Here is an 18,716-nt window from a genome sequence, read left to right on the forward strand (position 1 = left end):
AAAATGAATGCACTTTTCCTCAGAAACTAGAGTCACATCACAAACTTTACCTTGCTTTATTTCTTGCATACAGTAGATATCCTTCTCCAAAACTTCATATTTCCTCAAAATTTCCAGAATCCATTTTTCTTCCAAAAAAGTTTCTTCCGTCTCCCGTTTCACAAAAAAACGTAAGCATCTCTTCTTTTTCCAAAACTCCATCTCAACGATCCGTTTTCCTTCCGTTTTTTCCTTTTAATCCTCCAAATGTTGCCACCACAGCTATGTGTGGCGACAGTTGCCCCCCACAGCTATGTGTGGTGACAAGGTGATCGCCTCTCGTTGCCCAGGGACTAATCCGACTCCCTAATAGCAGCAGGGGGTTTTAGCTCCACCGATAAGTGTAGCGATCCCCCCAGGCCAAGGAGCCGGGTACCCCAAGCGCCTCCCAGCCAAGACCAAGGCAGAAACCGCTAGATCACTGCACTTGATCTTAGCCAAAAGGCCGAGAAGCGATAACCAGAATTGGTTTCAAACTACGGAGCCACCCAAGGATCCTGAAAAGTCCATTTGTGGAGATGAGCTCCTGGACTCCCGTTAAGAAGACATGTTGTCAACCTCTAGATCCCTTACATGCCTGCACTTTTCGGCTTGCTGCTGCTGCAATCCACGCGTTTTAGATCTGCATAACTCCACCTCTTTAAACACAGCACCTTCACCCCCTGCTGTTCCCACCCGCCTCAACACCGTTGGAAGGGAGGAGAACCAATTAAGGCGGGAGGGTGGGGTGGAAAGAGCAGCTGTCTACCCTTAGCAGGAGGGCTCCTGATTACATACCTCTCCTGCTGCTGCTGCTGCTGGCTGTCCAGCAGCAGACTGAAGGTGGCTGCTGCTGTGCACAGGTATATAAAGGCTCAGAGCCTATTATGACACGCGCAGCCAGCGTTCCATTGCCACATTCCATCTACTGCAGGCAGGATACCTGGCTGGCTGAATGTCGCTGAGAAGCTCACAGAGACCGCCATAAGCAACAGTTTAACAGAATGCCACAGACTAATCAACCAAACTTTTTGGGTTGGGTTCTCTTTTATAGTCTGCAGGCATTAAATGAAAGAAGTCAGTGTTCCAGCAGAAGGAGACAACGTTTCAGAAAAGGCATTGTAGCAAACCAAAAAAGAAATTTTAAGCGCAGCAGAGTAACCAGCGCACATACCTGTTAGCTCAGGTGAGTTTAAAAGGCTGCTGTTGATAACAAGGGCATTTGCTAAATAGATGGTGTGTGTGCAACAATATACTGAAAGGTCAATTATATTGTGCAGCTTATCTCACCACCTGTAGTTATTTAGGTGAAAGCTCCAAAATGCTTGAATAATATGTCTGTTTATCCAAAAGGAAGTAAAAAGGGAGAGCTAGAAAGATAGCATTGCATCACATTACATGGCAATGCAATGCACAGTTGCTGAAGTTGAACCAAAATGAGCTTGTAATCTGCCTTCTGCAACTTTGAACATGAAAAATCCAATGAGGAGAAGAAAAGCAAAGCCAAAGAGTCCATCCCCAAATCCGACAAACAAGCAAAATGAACAAAAAACATTGAATTCAATTCTTTCTGATTTTAGAAACTGCATTAAAGAAGGGGTGCACCGGTCCTGGAGATACTGCAATACCAGGTCAATGCGTGGAGTGGACAGAGCAAGCTCTTTTTCCATCTCCCTGTTCTAAAAATCCATTTAATATATGGTCCCCAGATAGGGGACGTATCAGATATTAAACTGATAAGAACAGATACTACACTTGATCTTAGCCAAAAGGCCGAGAAGCGATAACCAGAATTGGTTTCAAACTACGGAGCCACCCAAGGATCCTGAAAAGTCCATTTGTGGAGATGAGCTCCTGGACTCCCGTTAAGAAGACATGTTGTCAACCTCTAGATCCCTTACATGCCTGCACTTTTCGGCTTGCTGCTGCTGCAATCCACGCGTTTTAGATCTGCATAACTCCACCTCTTTAAACACAGCACCTTCACCCCCTGCTGTTCCCACCCGCCTCAACACCGTTGGAAGGGAGGAGAACCAATTAAGGCGGGGGGTGGGGTGGAACGAGCAGCTGTCTACCCTTAGCAGGAGGGCTCCTGATTACATACCTCTCCTGCTGCTGCTGCTGCTGGCTGTCCAGCAGCAGACTGAAGGTGGCTGCTGCTGTGCACAGGTATATAAAGGCTCAGAGCCTATTATGACACGCGAAGCCAGCGTTCCATTGCCACATTCCATCTACTGCAGGCAGGATACCTGGCTGGCTGAATGTCGCTGAGAAGCTCACAGAGACCGCCATAAGCAACAGTTTAACAGAATGCCAGAGACTAATCAACCAAACTTTTTGGGTTGGGTTCTCTTTTATAGTCTGCAGGCATTAAATGAAAGAAGTCAGTGTTCCAGCAGAAGGAGACAACGTTTCAGAAAAGGCATTGTAGCAAACCAAAAAAGAAATTTTAAGCGCAGCAGAGTAACCAGCGCACATACCTGTTAGCTCAGGTGAGTTTAAAAGGCTGCTGTTGATAACAAGGGCATTTGCTAAATAGATGGTGTGTGTGCAACAATATACTGAAAGGTCAATTATATTGTGCAGCTTATCTCACCACCTGTAGTTATTTAGGTGAAAGCTCCAAAATGCTTGCCTAATATGTCTGTTTATCCAAAAGGAAGTAAAAAGGGAGAGCTAGAAAGATAGCATTGCATCACATTACATGGCAATGCAATGCACAGTTGCTGAAGTTGAACCAAAATGAGCTTGTAATCTGCCTTCTGCAACTTTGAACATGAAAAATCCAATGAGGAGAAGAAAAGCAAAGCCAAAGAGTCCATCCCCAAATCCGACAAACAAGCAAAATGAACAAAAAACATTGAATTCAATTCTTTCTGATTTTAGAAACTGCATTAAAGAAGGGTTGCACCGGTCCTGGAGATACTGCAATACCAGGTCAATGCGTGGAGTGGACAGAGCAAGCTCTTTTTCCATCTCCCTGTTCTAAAAATCCATTTAATATATGGTCCCCAGATAGGGGACGTATCAGATATTAAACTGATAAGAACAGATACTACACTTGATCTTAGCCAAAAGGCCGAGAAGCGATAACCAGAATTAGTTTCAAACTACGGAGCCACCCAAGGATCCTGAAAAGTCCATTTGTGGAGATGAGCTCCTGGACTCCCGTTAAGAAGACATGTTGTCAACCTCTAGATCCCTTACATGCCTGCACTTTTCGGCTTGCTGCTGCTGCAATCCACGCGTTTTAGATCTGCATAACTCCACCTCTTTAAACACAGCACCTTCACCCCCTGCTGTTCCCACCCGCCTCAACACCGTTGGAAGGGAGGAGAACCAATTAAGGCGGGGGGTGGGGTGGAACGAGCAGCTGTCTACAATTAGCAGGAGGGCTCCTGATTACATACCTCTCCTGCTGCTGCTGCTGCTGGCTGTCCAGAAGCAGACTGAAGGTGGCTGCTGCTGTGCACAGGTATATAAAGGCTCAGAGCCTATTATGACACGCGCAGCCAGCGTTCCATTGCCACATTCCATCTACTGCAGGCAGGATACCTGGCTGGCTGAATGTCGCTGAGAAGCTCACAGAGACCGCCATAAGCAACAGTTTAACAGAATGCCACAGACTAATCAACCAAACTTTTTGGGTTGGGTTCTCTTTTATAGTCTGCAGGCATTAAATGAAAGAAGTCAGTGTTCCAGCAGAAGGAGACAACGTTTCAGAAAAGGCATTGTAGCAAACCAAAAAAGAAATTTTAAGCGCAGCAGAGTAACCAGCGCACATACCTGTTAGCTCAGGTGAGTTTAAAAGGCTGCTGTTGATAACAAGGGCATTTGCTAAATAGATGGTGTGTGTGCAACAATATACTGAAAGGTCAATTATATTGTGCAGCTTATCTCACCACCTGTAGTTATTTAGGTGAAAGCTCCAAAATGCTTGCCTAATATGTCTGTTTATCCAAAAGGAAGTAAAAAGGGAGAGCTAGAAAGATAGCATTGCATCACATTACATGGCAATGCAATGCACAGTTGCTGAAGTTGAACCAAAATGAGCTTGTAATCTGGCTTCTGCAACTTTGAACATGAAAAATCCAATGAGGAGAAGAAAAGCAAAGCCAAAGAGTCCATCCCCAAATCCGACAAACAAGCAAAATGAACAAAAAACATTGAATTCAATTCTTTCTGATTTTTGAAACTGCATTAAAGAAGGGGTGCACCGGTCCTGGAGATACTGCAATACCAGGTCAATGCGTGGAGTGGACAGAGCAAGCTCTTTTTCCATCTCCCTGTTCTAAAAATCCATTTAATATATGGTCCCCAGATAGGGGACGTATCAGATATTAAACTGATAAGAACAGATACTACACTTGATCTTAGCCAAAAGGCCGAGAAGCGATAACCAGAATTGGTTTCAAACTACGGAGCCACCCAAGGATCCTGAAAAGTCCATTTGTGGAGATGAGCTCCTGGACTCCCGTTAAGAAGACATGTTGTCAACCTCTAGATCCCTTACATGCCTGCACTTTTCGGCTTGCTGCTGCTGCAATCCACGCGTTTTAGATCTGCATAACTCCACCTCTTTAAACACAGCACCTTCACCCCCTGCTGTTCCCACCCGCCTCAACACCGTTGGAAGGGAGGAGAACCAATTAAGGCGGGAGGGTGGGGTGGAAAGAGCAGCTGTCTACCCTTAGCAGGAGGGCTCCTGATTACATACCTCTCCTGCTGCTGCTGCTGCTGGCTGTCCAGCAGCAGACTGAAGGTGGCTGCTGCTGTGCACAGGTATATAAAGGCTCAGAGCCTATTATGACACGCGCAGCCAGCGTTCCATTGCCACATTCCATCTACTGCAGGCAGGATACCTGGCTGGCTGAATGTCGCTGAGAAGCTCACAGAGACCGCCATAAGCAACAGTTTAACAGAATGCCACAGACTAATCAACCAAACTTTTTGGGTTGGGTTCTCTTTTATAGTCTGCAGGCATTAAATGAAAGAAGTCAGTGTTCCAGCAGAAGGAGACAACGTTTCAGAAAAGGCATTGTAGCAAACCAAAAAAGAAATTTTAAGCGCAGCAGAGTAACCAGCGCACATACCTGTTAGCTCAGGTGAGTTTAAAAGGCTGCTGTTGATAACAAGGGCATTTGCTAAATAGATGGTGTGTGTGCAACAATATACTGAAAGGTCAATTATATTGTGCAGCTTATCTCACCACCTGTAGTTATTTAGGTGAAAGCTCCAAAATGCTTGCCTAATATGTCTGTTTATCCAAAAGGAAGTAAAAAGGGAGAGCTAGAAAGATAGCATTGCATCACATTACATGGCAATGCAATGCACAGTTGCTGAAGTTGAACCAAAATGAGCTTGTAATCTGGCTTCTGCAACTTTGAACATGAAAAATCCAATGAGGAGAAGAAAAGCAAAGCCAAAGAGTCCATCCCCAAATCCGACAAACAAGCAAAATGAACAAAAAACATTGAATTCAATTCTTTCTGATTTTTGAAACTGCATTAAAGAAGGGGTGCACCGGTCCTGGAGATACTGCAATACCAGGTCAATGCGTGGAGTGGACAGAGCAAGCTCTTTTTCCATCTCCCTGTTCTAAAAATCCATTTAATATATGGTCCCCAGATAGGGGACGTATCAGATATTAAACTGATAAGAACAGATTTTGCGTTTATATTTAAAATATCGTAGTCTTTATCTTTTCTTCAGAGCTTTAAAATAACATCTTCCATAGGTGATAGTTCCATATACTCAGGGCTCTTTTCTTTCCAAGCTTCTTCATATCCATTAGGTAGTACATATAAATTTCACTTAATGCCAGTCTTATACAATCCTTGACTTCTATATAGTCTCTTTTAAACAACAATATGTTTCTGGTCTTCCATAGAGCACTTTTAACACAACTCAAAGTGCACCATAAAACTCTCTCTTTTTCTTTCGTCATGTTTGGTAAAATCCCATATAAAACCACTTCATGGCTTAAAAAATTAAGACCAGATAAAAATTTTAAAAGCTCACCACAGTCTTTCCACACTTGCTGTGCAAAATCACAATTCCAAATAAGGTGCATAGTAGTCTCATCATTATTGCACTGATGCCTCGGGCAGGTTTGTATAGTGCTAAGTCTTCTTTTATACTGGAAATCACGAGTCGGTAAACATTCCTGCACAATCATCCAAGCTAAGTCTTTATGTTGATTCATCAGGTAAGGTGCATTTGTTAAATTCCATATTTTAGTGACTCTGCTATATGAATAATGGCTTATGGGCGTCAAAGTTTCTTTCTTTTTTAATTGCTGCAGCAGCTTCCTTGCATTCTTCAATGTCTCCATCTCAAAAGAATCTAGGCCATATAATCTGATAACTTTCTCCAGGATGGCATATTGTTGTGGAGGTGATAACAACACTGGGCTTGTTAAAGAAATGGATATCCACTTTCGCCTCCTAAAAATGTGGCCAGCTGCATATCTTAAAAAATGTGCCCAAGGGCTTGAAGCAAACATATATTTAAAACAGAGGCTAAAAAACTTGGAGTATAAAAACAGTTTGACGTTGGGAACATCCTTACCACCAAGGTGGTGCATCTTGTACATTGTTTCTCTCTTCACCTTTTCGAACTTAGAGTTCCACACAAATTCAAACAGCATTCTCTGTAATCTTCTCGCTGTAAGGTCACTTGGGGGATAAACATAACTGAGATATAACATGACAGGAAGCAGAAGGGCCTTAATAATTAAAACTTTACCTTCGATTGTTAATTTTCTTAATTTCCAAAAGTCAATCTTCTTTTGTATTTTGTCCCTTACTCCATCCCAGCTCTTCATTCCATCATTCTGTCGATCAAAAATCACGCCCAGAATTTTAATCTTCTCTGACTGCATCGGGAGATCAGGGATGGACACATCCGCCCAATTGCCACGGACAAAACAATCACATTTCTCAATGTTTAACTTAAAACCTGAGGCTTCACAAAAAAAATTGGTCGTTCTTATAGCTCTCCTGAGAGCGGCAGGTGATGAACAAAAAATAGTAATATCATCCATGTAGCCCATTACCTTCACATCTCTTCCATGTCCTCCAGGGATAGGGACACCTTTAATCACTTTATCCTCTCGTAGCATAGATAAAAGAGGCTCTATTGCACATATAAATAGCACTGGGGACAAAGGGCAGCCTTGCTTCACACCTGAATGCAAAAACACTTCATTAGACAAAAATCCATTGATTAAAATTTTACTAAAAGAGTTCTTATATAAAAGTGCCACTTGCTTGATAAAAATTTCAGGGAAGCCCATTTTTTTTAAAACCAACCATAAAAAACAATGAGAGACACGATCAAAAGCCTTTTGAAAATCCAACGATAAAATTGCTAAGTCTTGCTTCCTGGATTGCTGGTACCATATGACATCGCGGATGGTATTGAGATGCTCCGCAACTCCTCTTCCTGGCACCCCACATACCTGGTCTTCATAAATAACTTTGGATAAAACTTTTTTAAAACGGTTCACTAAAATTTTGGACATCAACTTGTAATCAACATTCAACAGTGTGATTGGTCTCCAGTTTGCCAGATGGGATTTTGCTCCTTTTTTAAAAATCAGGGAGACCAGACCACTTCTCCAAGATATAGGCAGGATATCACACTTAAAAGCTTCTTTGATTACTAAAAACAAGTCGGGTTTTAAAAAATTCCAAAATTCACGATAAAATTCAACAGGCAAACCGTCAGAACCAGGGGTTTTCCCATAGGAAAAACTTTTGATAGCAGCATCTACTTCCGACAAGGTGACTTCAGTGCATAACAATTCTTGGTCTTCGCGGCTCAGACTATTTTTTAATGAATTAAGGGCATCTTCAGTAAAAGACTGGTCTATAGTTTTCTCATTAAAAAGCTGCTGATAAAACTGGTGAGCTTGGTTGAGCATACCTTCAGTTGTAGTTTCACCCTCTAATTCTGTTATCATTTCCTTAGCAGCAACTACTTTTTTAAAAAAAAATCTTGAGCACTTTTCATTTTTCTCCATCACTTCAATTTTTGAGTTATAAATTATTTCCTTACCCTTCGACTCTATACTCTTTTTAATTTCTTTTTTTGTTGCTTCAATTAAATCGTCCATTTCAAGTCCCACATCTCTTAGTTGATAACAGGTCTGCAATTTAGTAATAAGCCTTTTATGCCAAGCGGACTTTTCTCTTGCATTGGCTATGCTGACCTTGATAAAAAAACTTTTTATCTTCATCTTGCTGTATTCCCACCATTCTAGCAGAGTTAAAAATTTTTGTTGTTTTGTTCTTAAATAATTAAAAAACGCTTTAAAATCTGTTCTTACCTTAGGATCTTGTAACAATGTTGTATTTAGCCTCCAAACTCCTCTTGCCTTGACAAGCCCAGGTAATTCTAACTCTGATAGCAACATCTTATGATCTGAAAAAATGTTTGGGATTAAGACAACAGATTTGACATTCACATATTGGGACATGAAAATAAAATCAATACGAGATTTAGAAGAAGAGTTCTCCCAAGTATAACCGGGATCATTACTACGGATCTCTTTCCAGGAGTCTCTAAGAAAAAAATCAGTTAACAAATCCTTTAGTTGTTTCTCTGTTTTGTCTTTTTTAGGAACGGTGGAACTCCCGCTTCTCCCTTCACCAGGCAAGACACAATTGAAATCCCCACAGAACATCAGAGGCGATGAACCAGGTAGGTAATATTGCACATCTTCAAACAACTGATGTCTCTCTTCCTTCACCGGAGAAGCATAAATGTTCAAAAGTCTAAAGTCCACACCTTTAAAACTAATATTTAAGAAAAGAGCACGTCCAGAAGAAATGTCCACAAAAGAGTTGATTTTAAAGTCATGCGACCTAAACAGCACTCCAATGCCAGAGGAACGATTTTCATTATCTCCGGACCAGATAGAGGGCCCATGAGGCCAATCTTTTCTTAAATCTGCATAATTCATATCAAAGTCAATGTTACATTCTTGCAAACAAAAGACATCACAGTCCACTGTTGACAGGTAGGAAAACAAAGCAGCCCTTCTTGTAGAGCCCCTTATACTCCTCACATTGAGCGAGGCTACTTTAATTGATGAGGTCATGATAGGTTAGTTCAGGTCACACTACTGTCAGAATCAGACATAAAGCCCACCGATGTTAACGGGCTCTGCACTTCTGAGTCCGAAAAAGAAATGTTTATAGGGTCTGAAGGCCTTGGCTCCTCAGGAGGGGCAGCGGGAGCCATTGGCTTGTATTGCAGAAGACTTGGTTTTAATGGACACTTCTTGGAAGTCTCCCTGGCCACATTCTCATCAGACCTATCATCTGTTTTCCTTTTCCTACGAGTTTCCAGCTCCATTGCTTCTTCCTCCGAGCTAAATGTCCCGATTTCAGCAGAGGGACTCCCCTCCACCACCATATCACCCGGATCAGAATCAGCAGCCCAGTCCTTAGATGAAGCTTCCCTCCTCTCAGGACGGACAGGTTTCTCAGCTGGAGGTTTCTGCATAGACGTGGGCTTATGCGCAGCAGGAATAGGAGAACTGGCAGGTTTTCCCTGTGCAGCAGGCACTGAAGTGCTTGTGGACCCGCCTACAGGGGGTTGTGTTCGCACAGTAGATACAGGAGCACCGGTGGGACCCCCCTTAGCAGCAGGAGCAGGAGGGTTGGTTGGCTTCCTCTGTGCAGCAGGTGCAGACGTACCACCTGATGTACTAGCAGGCTTGGTCTGTGGAGCAGGTACTGGAGAGCTAGAAGACTGCCCCCGCGCTGTAGACGCACCCGCAGGAGCAGGAACAGCAGAGGGTTGCCTCTGCCCCCCGGGAGCAGATGGAGGCACACGGGCAGGTTGCTTTGCCAGCGTTTCAGCATAGGTTTCCGCCTTTTTCTTCAAAGGACACTCCCGGAAGGAGTGACCTGGGACCCGGCAGATGTTGCACACCATCTCATTGGTACAGTCCATTGTGGCATGTCCATGCTTGTAGCACTTCTTACAGATTGCCACCTCCTCCTTGCAGTTCTCATAAGTGTGACCGAAACACATGCATTTCCGGCAGAAGAGGGGCATGTCCGGGTAGAAGAGGCGCCCCCGCTCCCTACCGATCAGGAAACTTGACGGAGGATGACGCTGACCACCAATGCCATTTGGATCTTCACAAAATTTAACAAAAAATTTATGCTTTCCCGTCCAGAGGTTTTCCTCATTCATGACCTTGTGGGAATACCGCAGTTCTGGGAAATAGTTTTGAAGAAAGCAAATAATATTAACTAAGGGAACATGAGGGTTGCTCATCTGAACCACGAGCGGCTTCTCTCCACCGGAGTAAAGGATGACAAAGGTGAGTCCTTTAAGATCCTCATCTGAAAGGTGCAGGTGAATCTGGCGGAAGAGGTTCTGGCACGCATACTCCGACTCCAGAGTCAAAGTGAAGGAACCGGGGCGATCTTGAAGGGCCAGGATGTCTTCCCTCTTTACTCCTAGGATCTCCAGCAGCACTCTCCTCACGAAAAACTTCAAGGTCATCTTCTCCTTGGATGCATCGTCCACTTCGATCTTGAAAGAGTTCTTGATGCGAAGGTCACCAGCTCTGGCATAGCGCACTGCGGCCGCTACTGCTGATGCCATCTTCAAAAGGTAGATAGGGTCGATCGCCTTCTTGGTTTCTTTGCGTATCTGCCCCCTAAAGCAGCATGAGGCTTAAGACGGCTTTTACACCGCCGATGCCTCAAGGCCAAGGGCACGATTGGCTTAGAATCCTTCTGGCAAGATGTGGTATCTTAGCCAAAAGGCCGAGAAGCGATAACCAGAATTGGTTTCAAACTACGGAGCCACCCAAGGATCCTGAAAAGTCCATTTGTGGAGATGAGCTCCTGGACTCCCGTTAAGAAGACATGTTGTCAACCTCTAGATCCCTTACATGCCTGCACTTTTCGGCTTGCTGCTGCTGCAATCCACGCGTTTTAGATCTGCATAACTCCACCTCTTTAAACACAGCACCTTCACCCCCTGCTGTTCCCACCCGCCTCAACACCGTTGGAAGGGAGGAGAACCAATTAAGGCGGGAGGGTGGCGTGGAAAGAGCAGCTGTCTACCCTTAGCAGGAGGGCTCCTGATTACATACCTCTCCTGCTGCTGCTGCTGCTGGCTGTCCAGCAGCAGACTGAAGGTGGCTGCTGCTGTGCACAGGTATATAAAGGCTCAGAGCCTATTATGACACGCGCAGCCAGCGTTCCATTGCCACATTCCATCTACTGCAGGCAGGATACCTGGCTGGCTGAATGTCGCTGAGAAGCTCACAGAGACCGCCATAAGCAACAGTTTAACAGAATGCCACAGACTAATCAACCAAACTTTTTGGGTTGGGTTCTCTTTTATAGTCTGCAGGCATTAAATGAAAGAAGTCAGTGTTCCAGCAGAAGGAGACAACGTTTCAGAAAAGGCATTGTAGCAAACCAAAAAAGAAATTTTAAGCGCAGCAGAGTAACCAGCGCACATACCTGTTAGCTCAGGTGAGTTTAAAAGGCTGCTGTTGATAACAAGGGCATTTGCTAAATAGATGGTGTGTGTGCAACAATATACTGAAAGGTCAATTATATTGTGCAGCTTATCTCACCACCTGTAGTTATTTAGGTGAAAGCTCCAAAATGCTTGAATAATATGTCTGTTTATCCAAAAGGAAGTAAAAAGGGAGAGCTAGAAAGATAGCATTGCATCACATTACATGGCAATGCAATGCACAGTTGCTGAAGTTGAACCAAAATGAGCTTGTAATCTGCCTTCTGCAACTTTGAACATGAAAAATCCAATGAGGAGAAGAAAAGCAAAGCCAAAGAGTCCATCCCCAAATCCGACAAACAAGCAAAATGAACAAAAAACATTGAATTCAATTCTTTCTGATTTTAGAAACTGCATTAAAGAAGGGGTGCACCGGTCCTGGAGATACTGCAATACCAGGTCAATGCGTGGAGTGGACAGAGCAAGCTCTTTTTCCATCTCCCTGTTCTAAAAATCCATTTAATATATGGTCCCCAGATAGGGGACGTATCAGATATTAAACTGATAAGAACAGATACTACACTTGATCTTAGCCAAAAGGCCGAGAAGCGATAACCAGAATTGGTTTCAAACTACGGAGCCACCCAAGGATCCTGAAAAGTCCATTTGTGGAGATGAGCTCCTGGACTCCCGTTAAGAAGACATGTTGTCAACCTCTAGATCCCTTACATGCCTGCACTTTTCGGCTTGCTGCTGCTGCAATCCACGCGTTTTAGATCTGCATAACTCCACCTCTTTAAACACAGCACCTTCACCCCCTGCTGTTCCCACCCGCCTCAACACCGTTGGAAGGGAGGAGAACCAATTAAGGCGGGGGGTGGGGTGGAACGAGCAGCTGTCTACCCTTAGCAGGAGGGCTCCTGATTACATACCTCTCCTGCTGCTGCTGCTGCTGGCTGTCCAGCAGCAGACTGAAGGTGGCTGCTGCTGTGCACAGGTATATAAAGGCTCAGAGCCTATTATGACACGCGCAGCCAGCGTTCCATTGCCACATTCCATCTACTGCAGGCAGGATACCTGGCTGGCTGAATGTCGCTGAGAAGCTCACAGAGACCGCCATAAGCAACAGTTTAACAGAATGCCAGAGACTAATCAACCAAACTTTTTGGGTTGGGTTCTCTTTTATAGTCTGCAGGCATTAAATGAAAGAAGTCAGTGTTCCAGCAGAAGGAGACAACGTTTCAGAAAAGGCATTGTAGCAAACCAAAAAAGAAATTTTAAGCGCAGCAGAGTAACCAGCGCACATACCTGTTAGCTCAGGTGAGTTTAAAAGGCTGCTGTTGATAACAAGGGCATTTGCTAAATAGATGGTGTGTGTGCAACAATATACTGAAAGGTCAATTATATTGTGCAGCTTATCTCACCACCTGTAGTTATTTAGGTGAAAGCTCCAAAATGCTTGTCTAATATGTCTGTTTATCCAAAAGGAAGTAAAAAGGGAGAGCTAGAAAGATAGCATTGCATCACATTACATGGCAATGCAATGCACAGTTGCTGAAGTTGAACCAAAATGAGCTTGTAATCTGCCTTCTGCAACTTTGAACATGAAAAATCCAATGAGGAGAAGAAAAGCAAAGCCAAAGAGTCCATCCCCAAATCCGACAAACAAGCAAAATGAACAAAAAACATTGAATTCAATTCTTTCTGATTTTAGAAACTGCATTAAAGAAGGGTTGCACCGGTCCTGGAGATACTGCAATACCAGGTCAATGCGTGGAGTGGACAGAGCAAGCTCTTTTTCCATCTCCCTGTTCTAAAAATCCATTTAATATATGGTCCCCAGATAGGGGACGTATCAGATATTAAACTGATAAGAACAGATACTACACTTGATCTTAGCCAAAAGGCCGAGAAGCGATAACCAGAATTGGTTTCAAACTACGGAGCCACCCAAGGATCCTGAAAAGTCCATTTGTGGAGATGAGCTCCTGGACTCCCGTTAAGAAGACATGTTGTCAACCTCTAGATCCCTTACATGCCTGCACTTTTCGGCTTGCTGCTGCTGCAATCCACGCGTTTTAGATCTGCATAACTCCACCTCTTTAAACACAGCACCTTCACCCCCTGCTGTTCCCACCCGCCTCAACACCGTTGGAAGGGAGGAGAACCAATTAAGGCGGGGGGTGGGGTGGAACGAGCAGCTGTCTACCCTTAGCAGGAGGGCTCCTGATTACATACCTCTCCTGCTGCTGCTGCTGCTGGCTGTCCAGCAGCAGACTGAAGGTGGCTGCTGCTGTGCACAGGTATATAAAGGCTCAGAGCCTATTATGACACGCGCAGCCAGCGTTCCATTGCCACATTCCATCTACTGCAGGCAGGATACCTGGCTGGCTGAATGTCGCTGAGAAGCTCACAGAGACCGCCATAAGCAACAGTTTAACAGAATGCCACAGACTAATCAACCAAACTTTTTGGGTTGGGTTCTCTTTTATAGTCTGCAGGCATTAAATGAAAGAAGTCAGTGTTCCAGCAGAAGGAGACAACGTTTCAGAAAAGGCATTGTAGCAAACCAAAAAAGAAATTTTAAGCGCAGCAGAGTAACCAGCGCACATACCTGTTAGCTCAGGTGAGTTTAAAAGGCTGCTGTTGATAACAAGGGCATTTGCTAAATAGATGGTGTGTGTGCAACAATATACTGAAAGGTCAATTATATTGTGCAGCTTATCTCACCACCTGTAGTTATTTAGGTGAAAGCTCCAAAATGCTTGCCTAATATGTCTGTTTATCCAAAAGGAAGTAAAAAGGGAGAGCTAGAAAGATAGCATTGCATCACATTACATGGCAATGCAATGCACAGTTGCTGAAGTTGAACCAAAATGAGCTTGTAATCTGGCTTCTGCAACTTTGAACATGAAAAATCCAATGAGGAGAAGAAAAGTAAAGCCAAAGAGTCCATCCCCAAATCCGACAAACAAGCAAAATGAACAAAAAACATTGAATTCAATTCTTTCTGATTTTAGAAACTGCATTAAAGAAGGGGTGCACCGGTCCTGGAGATACTGCAATACCAGGTCAATGCGTGGAGTGGACAGAGCAAGCTCTTTTTCCATCTCCCTGTTCTAAAAATCCATTTAATATATGGTCCCCAGATAGGGGACGTATCAGATATTAAACTGATAAGAACAGATACTACACTTGATCTTAGCCAAAAGGCCGAGAAGCGATAACCAGAATTAGTTTCAAACTACGGAGCCACCCAAGGATCCTGAAAAGTCCATTTGTGGAGATGAGCTCCTGGACTCCCGTTAAGAAGACATGTTGTCAACCTCTAGATCCCTTACATGCCTGCACTTTTCGGCTTGCTGCTGCTGCAATCCACGCGTTTTAGATCTGCATAACTCCACCTCTTTAAACACAGCACCTTCACCCCCTGCTGTTCCCACCCGCCTCAACACCGTTGGAAGGGAGGAGAACCAATTAAGGCGGGGGGTGGGGTGGAACGAGCAGCTGTCTACCCTTAGCAGGAGGGCTCCTGATTACATACCTCTCCTGCTGCTGCTGCTGCTGGCTGTCCAGCAGCAGACTGAAGGTGGCTGCTGCTGTGCACAGGTATATAAAGGCTCAGAGCCTATTATGACACGCGCAGCCAGCGTTCCATTGCCACATTCCATCTACTGCAGGCAGGATACCTGGCTGGCTGAATGTCGCTGAGAAGCTCACAGAGACCGCCATAAGCAACAGTTTAACAGAATGCCACAGACTAATCAACCAAACTTTTTGGGTTGGGTTCTCTTTTATAGTCTGCAGGCATTAAATGAAAGAAGTCAGTGTTCCAGCAGAAGGAGACAACGTTTCAGAAAAGGCATTGTAGCAAACCAAAAAAGAAATTTTAAGCGCAGCAGAGTAACCAGCGCACATACCTGTTAGCTCAGGTGAGTTTAAAAGGCTGCTGTTGATAACAAGGGCATTTGCTAAATAGATGGTGTGTGTGCAACAATATACTGAAAGGTCAATTATATTGTGCAGCTTATCTCACCACCTGTAGTTATTTAGGTGAAAGCTCCAAAATGCTTGCCTAATATGTCTGTTTATCCAAAAGGAAGTAAAAAGGGAGAGCTAGAAAGATAGCATTGCATCACATTACATGGCAATGCAATGCACAGTTGCTGAAGTTGAACCAAAATGAGCTTGTAATCTGGCTTCTGCAACTTTGAACATGAAAAATCCAATGAGGAGAAGAAAAGCAAAGCCAAAGAGTCCATCCCCAAATCCGACAAACAAGCAAAATGAACAAAAAACATTGAATTCAATTCTTTCTGATTTTTGAAACTGCATTAAAGAAGGGGTGCACCGGTCCTGGAGATACTGCAATACCAGGTCAATGCGTGGAGTGGACAGAGCAAGCTCTTTTTCCATCTCCCTGTTCTAAAAATCCATTTAATATATGGTCCCCAGATAGGGGACGTATCAGATATTAAACTGATAAGAACAGATACTACACTTGATCTTAGCCAAAAGGCCGAGAAGCGATAACCAGAATTGGTTTCAAACTACGGAGCCACCCAAGGATCCTGAAAAGTCCATTTGTGGAGATGAGCTCCTGGACTCCCGTTAAGAAGACATGTTGTCAACCTCTAGATCCCTTACATGCCTGCACTTTTCGGCTTGCTGCTGCTGCAATCCACGCGTTTTAGATCTGCATAACTCCACCTCTTTAAACACAGCACCTTCACCCCCTGCTGTTCCCACCCGCCTCAACACCGTTGGAAGGGAGGAGAACCAATTAAGGCGGGAGGGTAGGGTGGAACGAGCAGCTGTCTACCCTTAGCAGGAGGGCTCCTGATTACATACCTCTCCTGCTGCTGCTGCTGCTGGCTGTCCAGCAGCAGACTGAAGGTGGCTGCTGCTGTGCACAGGTATATAAAGGCTCAGAGCCTATTATGACACGCGCAGCCAGCGTTCCATTGCCACATTCCATCTACTGCAGGCAGGATACCTGGCTGGCTGAATGTCGCTGAGAAGCTCACAGAGACCGCCATAAGCAACAGTTTAACAGAATGCCACAGACTAATCAACCAAACTTTTTGGGTTGGGTTCTCTTTTATAGTCTGCAGGCATTAAATGAAAGAAGTCAGTGTTCCAGCAGAAGGAGACAACGTTTCAGAAAAGGCATTGTAGCAAACCAAAAAAGAAATTTTAAGCGCAGCAGAGTAACCAGCGCACATACCTGTTAGCTCAGGTGAGTTTAAAAGGCTGCTGTTGATAACAAGGGCATTTGCTAAATAGATGGTGTGTGTGCAACAATATACTGAAAGGTCAATTATATTGTGCAGCTTATCTCACCACCTGTAGTTATTTAGGTGAAAGCTCCAAAATGCTTGCCTAATATGTCTGTTTATCCAAAAGGAAGTAAAAAGGGAGAGCTAGAAAGATAGCATTGCATCACATTACATGGCAATGCAATGCACAGTTGCTGAAGTTGAACCAAAATGAGCTTGTAATCTGGCTTCTGCAACTTTGAACATGAAAAATCCAATGAGGAGAAGAAAAGCAAAGCCAAAGAGTCCATCCCCAAATCCGACAAACAAGCAAAATGAACAAAAAACATTGAATTCAATTCTTTCTGATTTTAGAAACTGCATTAAAGAAGGGGTGCACCGGTCCTGGAGATACTGCAATACCAGGTCAATGCGTGGAGTGGACAGAGCAAGCTCTTTTTCCATCTCCCTGTTCTAAAAATCCATTTAATATATGGTCCCCAGATAGGGGACGTATCAGATATTAAACTGATAAGAACAGATACTACACTTGATCTTAGCCAAAAGGCCGAGAAGCGATAACCAGAATTGGTTTCAAACTACGGAGCCACCCAAGGATCCTGAAAAGTCCATTTGTGGAGATGAGCTCCTGGACTCCCGTTAAGAAGACATGTTGTCAACCTCTAGATCCCTTACATGCCTGCACTTTTCGGCTTGCTGCTGCTGCAATCCACGCGTTTTAGATCTGCATAACTCCACCTCTTTAAACACAGCACCTTCACCCCCTGCTGTTCCCACCCGCCTCAACACCGTTGGAAGGGAGGAGAACCAATTAAGGCGGGAGGGTGGGGTGGAACGAGCAGCTGTCTACCCTTAGCAGGAGGGCTCCTGATTACATACCTCTCCTGCTGCTGCTGCTGCTGGCTGTCCAGCAGCAGACTGAAGGTGGCTGCTGCTGTGCACAGGTATATAAAGGCTCAGAGCCTATTATGACACGCGCAGCCAGCGTTCCATTGCCACATTCCATCTACTGCAGGCAGGATACCTGGCTGGCTGAATGTCGCTGAGAAGCTCACAGAGACCGCCATAAGCAACAGTTTAACAGAATGCCACAGACTAATCAACCAAACTTTTTGGGTTGGGTTCTCTTTTATAGTCTGCAGGCATTAAATGAAAGAAGTCAGTGTTCCAGCAGAAGGAGACAACGTTTCAGAAAAGGCATTGTAGCAAACCAAAAAAGAAATTTTAAGCGCAGCAGAGTAACCAGCGCACATACCTGTTAGCTCAGGTGAGTTTAAAAGGCTGCTGTTGATAACAAGGGCATTTGCTAAATAGATGGTGTGTGTGCAACAATATACTGAAAGGTCAATTATATTGTGCAGCTTATCTCACCACCTGTAGTTATTTAGGTGAAAGCTCCAAAATGCTTGCCTAATATGTCTGTTTATCCAAAAGGAAGTAAAAAGGGAGAGCTAGAAAGATAGCATTGCATCACATTACATGGCAATGCAATGCACAGTTGCTGAAGTTGAACCAAAATGAGCTTGTAATCTGGCTTCTGCAACTTTGAACATGAAAAATCCAATGAGGAGAAGAAAAGCAAAGCCAAAGAGTCCATCCCCAAATCCGACAAACAAGCAAAATGAACAAAAAACATTGAATTCAATTCTTTCTGATTTTTGAAACTGCATTAAAGAAGGGGTGCACCGGTCCTGGAGATACTGCAATACCAGGTCAATGCGTGGAGTGGACAGAGCAAGCTCTTTTTCCATCTCCCTGTTCTAAAAATCCATTTAATATATGGTCCCCAGATAGGGGACGTATCAGATATTAAACTGATAAGAACAGATACTACACTTGATCTTAGCCAAAAGGCCGAGAAGCGATAACCAGAATTGGTTTCAAACTACGGAGCCACCCAAGGATCCTGAAAAGTCCATT

At 44.1% G+C, this 18,716-nt stretch overlaps 9 non-coding genes and 1 pseudogene across 9 annotated transcripts; all 10 read right to left on the bottom strand.

Annotated features, from left to right (window-relative positions):
* Positions 1-1,612: 1,612 nt before the first annotated feature.
* LOC141228698 (U2 spliceosomal RNA) lies at positions 1,613-1,803 on the bottom strand. Its single transcript, XR_012295502.1, has one exon. It is a non-coding gene; the product is annotated as a U2 spliceosomal RNA (small nuclear RNA).
* A 1,115-nt stretch (positions 1,804-2,918) lies between these two features.
* On the bottom strand, positions 2,919-3,109 carry LOC141228183 (U2 spliceosomal RNA). Its single transcript, XR_012295103.1, has one exon. It is a non-coding gene; the product is annotated as a U2 spliceosomal RNA (small nuclear RNA).
* A 1,115-nt stretch (positions 3,110-4,224) lies between these two features.
* LOC141228699 (U2 spliceosomal RNA) lies at positions 4,225-4,415 on the bottom strand. The gene has a single exon (XR_012295503.1). It is a non-coding gene; the product is annotated as a U2 spliceosomal RNA (small nuclear RNA).
* Positions 4,416-5,531: 1,116 nt separating this feature from the next.
* LOC141228374 (U2 spliceosomal RNA) lies at positions 5,532-5,707 on the bottom strand (annotated as a pseudogene).
* A 6,232-nt stretch (positions 5,708-11,939) lies between these two features.
* On the bottom strand, positions 11,940-12,130 carry LOC141228700 (U2 spliceosomal RNA). The gene has a single exon (XR_012295504.1). It is a non-coding gene; the product is annotated as a U2 spliceosomal RNA (small nuclear RNA).
* A 1,115-nt stretch (positions 12,131-13,245) lies between these two features.
* On the bottom strand, positions 13,246-13,436 carry LOC141228184 (U2 spliceosomal RNA). The gene has a single exon (XR_012295104.1). It is a non-coding gene; the product is annotated as a U2 spliceosomal RNA (small nuclear RNA).
* A 1,115-nt stretch (positions 13,437-14,551) lies between these two features.
* On the bottom strand, positions 14,552-14,742 carry LOC141228701 (U2 spliceosomal RNA). The gene has a single exon (XR_012295505.1). It is a non-coding gene; the product is annotated as a U2 spliceosomal RNA (small nuclear RNA).
* Positions 14,743-15,857: 1,115 nt separating this feature from the next.
* LOC141228702 (U2 spliceosomal RNA) lies at positions 15,858-16,048 on the bottom strand. The gene has a single exon (XR_012295506.1). It is a non-coding gene; the product is annotated as a U2 spliceosomal RNA (small nuclear RNA).
* Positions 16,049-17,164: 1,116 nt separating this feature from the next.
* On the bottom strand, positions 17,165-17,355 carry LOC141228703 (U2 spliceosomal RNA). The gene has a single exon (XR_012295507.1). It is a non-coding gene; the product is annotated as a U2 spliceosomal RNA (small nuclear RNA).
* Positions 17,356-18,471: 1,116 nt separating this feature from the next.
* LOC141228705 (U2 spliceosomal RNA) lies at positions 18,472-18,662 on the bottom strand. Its single transcript, XR_012295509.1, has one exon. It is a non-coding gene; the product is annotated as a U2 spliceosomal RNA (small nuclear RNA).
* Positions 18,663-18,716: the final 54 nt, after the last annotated feature.

This window comes from Phyllobates terribilis, unplaced genomic scaffold, assembly GCF_046119375.1.
Source record: "Phyllobates terribilis strain yellow unplaced genomic scaffold, ASM4611937v1 Scaffold_437__1_contigs__length_1545540, whole genome shotgun sequence".
Classification (NCBI taxonomy): Eukaryota; Metazoa; Chordata; class Amphibia; order Anura; family Dendrobatidae; genus Phyllobates; species Phyllobates terribilis.